The sequence below is a fragment of the Ostrinia nubilalis genome, chromosome 9, assembly GCF_963855985.1.
Source record: "Ostrinia nubilalis chromosome 9, ilOstNubi1.1, whole genome shotgun sequence".
Classification (NCBI taxonomy): domain Eukaryota; kingdom Metazoa; phylum Arthropoda; class Insecta; order Lepidoptera; family Crambidae; genus Ostrinia; species Ostrinia nubilalis.
Genome location: NC_087096.1, coordinates 6,036,379 through 6,045,892, shown reverse-complemented (window position 1 = coordinate 6,045,892; position 9,514 = coordinate 6,036,379). Strand labels below are relative to the sequence as shown.

The following is a 9,514-nucleotide window of genomic DNA, read 5'->3' as shown; positions in this document are numbered from 1 at the left end:
TGCAAATATGCTGTCACTCGAGCGGGCCAGTTGGTATAATGGATCGGCATAGAATTAACACTCACTTTGAGCTCAGGTATAAATTTGCCAATAATATCACATACTCTCATGTAAAATTCTACGCTCAAAGTTTCCAGCAACTTCGGTATTCCATAATCAGTAAAAATCTTAAATAATTCTATGGCTATATTATTCTCATCGCACATCGTTAAGGGCCTTAAATACACGAAGCTTGTGTACTTATCAACTATTAATAATAGATATGTGTATGGACTAACTACCGATTCGTTATTCATGAGAATGGTAAAAATTCTGTAGCATTGTTTAAATTCGCTTAAGCCCTTACTAACCTCACTAACTTCCGTACGGCGACAGCTGTCGCAGAAGTTGCAAGCCCTTGCTATGAAATATAGCCATATTATATCCAAAACATACCTCTTCGAAATATAATCATAGGTACTTTTGCATATGTCTCTGTGTCCAAACAGCCTATGCATATGTACAACTATTTCAAAACTGTCTTCGTACGGTACGATTCTTCGATATTTCGAGGAATCTTTTACAGATCTTAATACAAGTTTATAATCACCTTCACCTTCCAGATCGATGATATCGTAGTAGTGGTTATTTTCTTCTAGAGTAGTAGATTTATGACCAGTTCTTTTGATTTCCTTAATTAAACTGTCCACTTTTTGGCGCGTCCACATTTTACTAATTTGTGGTGTTAGTTTGTTTTTCTCTATGTATCTACTTTGCATGAGATTGAATGCTTTTTTGGTATCTTCATAATTAAAATATAGAACTGACACTGTGTCGTTGAAAGATGACGCCATTTTGTGTCAGTTGATGTGAACGTTACATTAATAACACTGAACTCAGCACGACGCAATACCGGACTGAGGGGGATTGGCCCGCCGATCGGTTCGCAGTGCGTCGCTTTCACCGCCTCCCGCTCCTCATCTCAAGCCTCAACACACCCGAGCGAAAGAGAGAGACGTTGTGATTAACACTCGAGCGAAAGAGATAAAAGATAGAAGCGCGCGCTTTAGCGCAGGGGAGCGGGAGGGAGACATGGCGTCATCACAGAATAACGTAACAGTAACAACAGACAGAAGGTTCACTCCGCAAACACATTTAAAAAATTACGAGTACCTACCTACCTAACTCAAGCAAGAACTTATCATTGTATTAACTTAAAATTTTTTCACGTTGATTTCTTATTATTATCTTAATATTATTCGGAATAATTAACAACGATTACTTACCTATAGAAATTAAAACAAAAGATCATCGATGCATGATCATTGATGATGAAATGAAATGAAGTAGGTACCTATTGCATTATTCTTATTCCAGAAGAGACCATAACTAGGTAGGTAAGAAACTAAGGCTGGGTTGCACCATGTTACTTTATCTTTGACAAACGTCAAAAATCTGTCAAAATCCATACAAAAAGCACCGGTTATCGTCAATTTACTGTCAAAGTTAGGTGGTGCAACTCAGCCTTATTGTTTAGAATAGGTAGGTAGGTACCTACCTAACTGAGTCATTATGACATCTATGATATTTTTATTTTCAAAGGAACGTAACTATTTATCTGACACAAGGATCAAGGAAGTTGTTAATTAAATAAAATTCGTCTGTAAAATTATTTATTTATTTATTTATTTATTTATATTAGGAAGACCAATTATACTCTTTATTACATTAAAATCTATAGTTATTGCTTTTAATGTTATTAAATTTCAAATTTTATCACTGCTATGCCACAATAAACAGCTTAGTCCAGTAGGTCTAGAATGCGCGTCGCGTCGCGACAAACTTTTATCGAGGCATTTTATCGATTTTGCATAATGAGCCCAAACATTAATCGTCTAAATTAGTAGATAAGTTATCACGGCGCGCATCCTAGCCCTGCTGAAAATGCTACTTGGCGCGATAGTAACATCTCCAGCCTTAGTAGGTAGGTACTTCGTATTACAATTAAGGTATTTTCATCTAAGTAGTATTTATAGCTTCGTGTATGAGGTGATTAAATCTCTCACGGGATCTACACCAAAAACTTGTTTGTAAGGAGTGGTGTTGTCGCGGCGGCGCAAATTGTTTAGTTGCCACTGGACAATAGGGCACCCGCTGACCCAGTTCTCAGTCTCATTGATGCTCATCCACTCCTGCAGGTACACCAAGGCTCGCTGGTGCCACGAATTATCCGTAAAAGGCGATTGTATTATATTAATCGTAAATGCATTACCGAAATTCGGAAGCAATTTTATTACTGGGCTAAATATCGCTTTTAGTGTAGTCTCTATTATACAAGGATGTCCATAGTCAGCGAATAATTTGACAAGCTCGATAGCAATAAAGTCTTCATGTATCTTCGGTAGTGGTCGCATAAATACGAAATTTGTATATTTATCACTTAGTACCAGTAACGCTGAATATTTAGGTTCGTTGTCCGTTTCTTTCATGTTTATAACTGTGGCTTGATAAATTTTATTGAACTTGTTCTGATTCGTGACTTTGTCGGTTTTTAGTTCACTTACTTCTAATGGCGCGGAACTGTTGCAGACGTTACAAGCGCGATGTATCTGAAACACCCATATCTTGTCTATAACATATTTCCGAGTTAATGTTTTATACATTGTTTTGATTAATCTCTTATTATGCCCAAAATTTCTATGAACATACACAATTTTATCGAAACAATCCTCAAATGGCACTACTTCGATGTGGTTACCACGAAATGTCTTCCCTTTTAACACAAGTATGTACACCCCATTTTTTTTTATGGCATCGTACCTGGAAACATCTTCGTCATGGCTGTACGATTCTTTCTTCTTTTTATAATCCAGTATTATGTCAATGTAAATCTCTACTTTCTCGCGTGTCCAAAAACTTACTTTGCCTGCGACTATACCTTCACTATTCCTTTTGATGTAATTATATTGAATCTTCTTAAACGCTGCTTTACATTTTTCATAATCGAAATATTCAATTTGTCCTTTAACATAAATCTCAGGATTCATTTTCACAACACAATTATTAAACGTAAAACAGATTGTTTTGAACTGATTACTGACACCAAGCGACGGCCGTCGCTACACAAATACCAATAATCTGTGATAATAAAAACAAGTGAGTGAATGCTACCATGAGCGGCGAGTGAATGAACTGTGAATCGGTATAATATGCGTTGTTCGGTCGCCGCGCCGGCGCCGTCGCGTCGTTTGAAGCTCGTGCGAGCGAGACAGGAATGGCTTACTAAGCGATAAGTGCAAAAAGGATCGCAAGCGTTTCATTCGTTGCTGTTTTTACTGAACGTATGACGTTGTTGTGTCTCTGTTGTAGTGTGTATTGTTTGTTGTGGTAGTAGTGTAGTGATTCGGCCGGCAGCTGTCTGCGTGTTATTATTTCAAGCGCAGTGTGTGTGAATAATAAAAATGTAAACATAATAAACGCATAATGTTACTGTTAATTTAATTGTTAAATAAGTAAAATAAAGAAACGTAAGTAATATTATTAGAGAGTAGGTAGTACTTAATAGGAAAGTAAGTTGCAGATTCTTTTTTCTTTTCATTTCTAGACAAGAGTAGGACCAGTAAGACTAGGTTTTTAAGCAAGTAATTACCTATGCAAAATGAACCAATTCCGTTAAAGCCTAAATGTCTACCATGCCTATTAAAATAAAATAAAAATAAAATTTCTTTTTTGTAAAGCAAGCAATAAACGATTTTTTATTATTATTATTAAAAAAAAACTTATGTAGGTAGGTCATAGGTGACGCGGGCGTAGGATAAACATAAAAATAAGCGAATTGATCTTGTTCCACAAAATACGCATTTTTAAGTAACTAGGTAAGGTAAGGAAATACAGGGGCGGACCGAAGAGGATGATCTGTGACAAACTAAATTTCACGCGGGTGAAGCCGCGGGCAAAAGCTAGTAAAACAATAATTTTTGGGTAGGTATACCTATATTATTTAACACTTTAAATGCTTGTCAGAATGACATCCTCTACCCTTGTTAGTTTCCATCGCCTTCGCGACAGCAGACCTGACCTGAACTGACGAATTAGTGAAGGGGAAAAATCCAGGGCGGTGATTGAGTTAACCGCATAAGGCTGCCTTTCCAATGAAGGATGTGCTAAGCTAAGTAAGTATTTTTGTCAAACACCAATGGAATCACTTTTTTACCTAGCAGCAGCTCTAAACCACTAAATAAGACTAGAGGAAACGACTTAGCGTTGAGAGATTTTTGTACCTAGGTACTTATAAAACATGTCAATAATGATGAATAAGAAACATTTGATTAGATACTGCCTACGCTAATTTCTGCTTGACTCAAAGGTTTTATTTAACTCACTCGCAAATTGCAAGGGATGCGACTGATATTCTACGGTCTGGCTAACAACAGATATTTTGTATTTAAAAAGAACTTACATGCATCCTTCGCGCTCATAAGATGTCACAAAAACTTTTCATCTGGATAACGTTTCACAGCTTCGCCACACTATGCATCCTCGCACCATTTATGAGTAAAAGCTCGCACCGTTCATTTTCTTCGCGCATCTTTTGTGGAAAAGCAACCTAAAAGAGTCCAAGGGATAGCATCCGCCGTCGCCTGTGTAACGCAATACAGGCCGGGACACCCATTTTCAGAAGATTGAGTTACTGGCCATTGACATTATGCGTTCTAGATGAAACAATATTCGAAAATTAATAAAAACAATTGACAATAAGAAAGTTAAGAAACTCTTGCCCATTTTCACCATCAACCCCTAATTTTCTCGCTCACGGACCAGGCTTTATGTGTTACCATCACTTAAAATTAAGGTTTGATGGTGAAAACGGGCATCAGGTATAGTCATTTATATATAAGTCTTTTATTACCTACTTACTTAGAAGCTTAGATTAAATTATACTTACAGGAAACTGTTGTTGTGTGTTATTAATTAGAAGTGAGAAATAAGCTAATTAAGTCCATTCACTGTTGTTATTTAAACCACCCCCTTCAAAGTTTGAACTTATTTGCAGGGATTTGAACATAGGTAGGCCTTAGCTGCGTGCCTGAATGAAAATACTTATTGACTTTGCGTTACCAAGTTTTAACCTACGAATAATCTCACAAAATTAGGTAATACACGACACAGACTTAGATTATAATTATCATATTAACGCATTTGGTGAGTTGGATTGTAATGAGGGTCTTTGTCTAGGCCGGATGGGATCATAAGACAGGGCTTTGGGAAAAAGAACTTCAAGACTACCTACTACCTGGTATTTTATTATCTTTTGAGAAATGAGCTATATTTTTCTTTGGTTCATTTTTGTCTAACAATAGACGAAGATGGCCGAAACAAAACAAGGCTGTTAGAATAGCCTGCTCGTGCTCATATCCCATACATTCTTCCCAAATAAATACAGAAAGCCCGAAGTGTTTTTTATTCGTTCCCTTTTAAGAAACATTCTCTTCTCGTAGAAATATCAACTCATTGATGCGGCTTCCAACCGCTGTATTTCCTTGAATTCTGCTCGTGACGTCCAATGAAACTCATTCAGAAGAAATGAACAAGGTTTCGATGGCAGTCGCTCTAAGTGCCTTCAAATATAGCACCGCAATTTTATTGTGGCCTCTTTTCAGCGAATCATCTCTGCATCTGACGTTTCATTTGATCCACGAGTGATGCTCGCGTTACTCGAATCATCTATACCATTATAATGCGAAGTATCTCTGGCTGCTTTTTTGTTACGTTTTCTTCACGCCTTTAATTTAAGGTGTGTGGTTAAGTACTTACGGCAGAATAGAATTGGATTCATTTGCCACAAGGCAGCATTCTAGGCCCACTTCTATTTTTATTGTTCATTAACGACCTTCCATGTGTAACGCAACACAGGTGTTTTATGTTTGCCGACGATACCACAGTAGTGATTAAATGTCATGACCGAAACGGATTTAACGACGAAATCAACAAAACGCTAGAAAGTGTTATAAAGTGGCTAGATAGAAATAACCTTAAAGTTAATGTACAGAAGACTAAGGCTGTGCAATTTTCTACTCACAAGGCCAAACCAGTGGATGTGGTAGTCACATATAATGGTAGTACTGTCGAGATAGTAGATACTGTAAAATTCTTAGGCTTCACTTTGGACAAACATTGTAATTGGAAAGCACACATAGAGGCGATGTGTATGAACATTGATAGATTCGTATATGCTTTAAGACGCCTTAGTAACATTTCATCCATTGAAACCGCTTTAGCCGCGTATCATGGCTATGTATCGTCGCTGCTTAGCTACGGCACGCTGTTGTGGGGTAACTCGGTCGATGTGACAAGGGTATTCATTGCACAAAAAAAGTGTATAAGGGCTATTTGCAAAGCGCATTTTCTTGAATCATGTAAACCTTTATTCGAAAAGCTTTCAATATTACCTGTTCCATGCTTATACATAAAGCAGGCGTGTATTTTCGTAAAACAGAACCCACATTATTTTTTGACAAGGGGTGAATTTAAAAATAAGCCAACGAGACATCAAGGTAGGATCTTGTTGCCTAATATTAAACTGACGTTTTTCAAACGCAGTCCTCATTGTATGGCTATAAAAATTTATAATAAATTACCTGATAAGTTCAAAGATCTACCTTTGCTGTCTTTTAAAAGACATGCTATTATTCAGTCAGGAAATAACTCGACGAACAATAGAATTTTAATCAGATTAACGAACAACAATTAATTTTTTATTTATATAGATGACATATTTGATTTGATTTGATAATTTTTGTAAGGAATATTTTAATTGGCGACATTGATAGGTACTATTAATTTAATTTAATTTTACATTGACTTTTTTTTTAATCATTTGACATTTATATTACTGAATACTATAATTTTTGCACGTCTGCTATCAGACTAAACACATGATCCTATTTTAATATTGTCACCCTGTATTACTGTGTTTTTAGCAAATAAACGTTTTGAATTTGAATTTGAATTAGAATGCAATTTGATTATCTCTCCGTGGATGTCGTAAGCGACTAGGGGTTAAATATTCGAAAATCAGGTCTCGGATCCGTACACCCGGTATCTTTCACCCCTTTACTTAAAATATGGCGATAATGTCAAATTAAATTAAAGGTAGCAGGAAAGCGCTGGACGCAGGCCGCTACCAACCGGGTACCATCCGCTACCATCGGGGGAGGCCTATGTTCAGCAGTGGACGTCCTATGGCTGAGATGATGATGATGATGAATGTCAAATTATGGTATGAGAGGTTTGTCCCGTATGATTATGGGGCAAACTGGTCTAAGACTGAAAATCAGACCACTTGGATTTTCCAACTGGAAAATCCGAAACTATGAAATAGCACTACGACAAAGTCAACCATTGAAATATCACTCTGTATAATACAAGTTGGCGTATGTAACAAGATATTCAACCATTTGTCATTGTTTGTTCCGAAAGCACGGAGCTCGCTCCTACAGCCGATACAAGACGTTCGATAAGACACTTCACACTCCCACTGAATTCTCAGAGGAAATTAATTCCCGTCAAGTTGATAATAAAACTAGGAATATTCCCCGTTCGCCGGATTAAAGGTGGGAATTATGAGCCCGAGTAATATAGACTCTCGTTTCTAAGGCAATATGTTTTATTATAGTAGGTACCTACTTCAAAAAATATTATCAGAGGTGTCATAATAAATAAATTAGTCCAAAATGTCTAAAAAAATTTTTCATTTATTTTTAGATTTACCGCGTAATTGAGGTAGGTACAATTAACTACAGGTAAAGTACCTATTAGGTCTATTTCCACTCTAATACGAATGTTTAGTAGGTAGGTACCTACGTGTAAAAGATACTACTAGAGTCAAACCAGCTATTGGAAATTGGAATATGTAGTGAATATTACTAAACTTTTCCCTGGGGTTTGAATTGAAATGGCTTATCTATCATATATATGTTATAGTCAAACCTCGAAGCTCAGGCGCTCCTAGGTTTGACTAGTCAATCCTCAGGTCTGACTAGAAGTCTTAGTCAAAGCCCAAACATTTCGGCCTTTGACTAAAGAATGTTAGTCAAACCTAGGATAGACTAATTTGGTCAGTCAAACGTCGAAACTGAATTTAATGAAATCGGGGTTTGACTAGTCAAACCTCAATTATAACTTTAAACTAAACTACACTTCATTTTGATATTGAAATTATTACATAGACTTTACCGACCGGTTCTTTCTTTAGGTGAAGGTACGAGTACGAATAACTAAACTTGTTTACTGCGGTAGTTTATCAGTGTTTCTAAACCGATCTTGAAATTATTATTTTTAGGGTTCTGTACCTTAAAGGATTAAGGGTAAAAACGGAACCCTATTACTATGACTTCGCTGTTTGTCTGTCACCAGGCTGTATCTCATGCCTTTCCCAAAATATTTAGTTTTATAGTCACTTTAAAAATCATCCCCATTCGCCATACAATAAAAGAGTCGTACGGAACCCTTCGTACGTGAATCCGATTCGAACTTGGTCAGTTTTCTATAATTGCTGCCGGCCTCTGTAACGCTGCGTCTACTTTTGACCGAGTCTGCCAGTCGTTTCTAGGATTGACTAGGCAAAGCCCGAAACATATTATTTTAGTTTCGACGTTTGACTGAACAGTTTAGGCACTTCTAGGTTTGACTTAGTCAAAGGCCGAAATAAGAATTCACTTCGGGGTTGGCCCGAAGGCTTTGGTCAAACCTAGGATAGACCAGTCATTCCGCGAAGAGACTGCATATCGACCTTTGACTATGACATATAGAAATACAATAGATGTAAGGTGTGCCATGTTGGGGGACCGTATAAATGATACACGGGTTGTAGTTAGTCTCTGATATTAATCTGTTTATTAATGTGAACTGCGTGACTATTTATACGATATAGATCAAAGGTAAATGACGTCACAGCATCAGCACTATACGTGATAAATGTGCTGACACTGTGAACGTGATCAAGATAAGATATGAAGAGATTAAGTATTGTGCATACCGGCACAGTACTCCCCCCCTTTAAATAAGAAAAAATAAAATAATGCGCTAATTACAATAACATACATAAATTATCTACGTTAATACAGGTTCAATGTTCAATCTCTACATACTTACATACAAGAAATAAAAATAATGTGCTAATTACATAATACAAATTACAATAACTATCTACGTTATACAAATCATGTGGTGAAAAATGGGGAAACGTTTATAAAAATTAGATTATAACAAAACATAACCACTGGCTTCTTCCTTAGCTGGCGTTTTCACAGTCGTGGGTTGCCCTCGCGCAAGCTCGGCTTTACGCGATGGGTGCGCTGTAGTCACAGCGTTCATGCCTTGTGTCCTTGCACATTTCATAAGCGTTATCGGCTTCTGAAGACCAAAGGATAGGCGAATTATCATTCTTGAAATATTCAAAGTATTCAACTTCGATACGCGGCTGCGTAATTTTCTCAATTCCTTGACTGTGTTTCAATTCATTAATTGCTTTGTA

The 9,514-nt window shown here is 36.9% G+C and overlaps 1 long non-coding RNA gene across 1 annotated transcript; it reads right to left on the bottom strand.

The window, feature by feature from the left end:
- Positions 1-1,688: 1,688 nt before the first annotated feature.
- LOC135074948 (uncharacterized) lies at positions 1,689-3,151 on the bottom strand. Its single transcript, XR_010257927.1, has 2 exons — positions 2,800-3,151; positions 1,689-2,588 (listed from the first exon to the last, which is right to left on the bottom strand). It is a non-coding gene; the product is annotated as an uncharacterized LOC135074948 (long non-coding RNA).
- Positions 3,152-9,514: the final 6,363 nt, after the last annotated feature.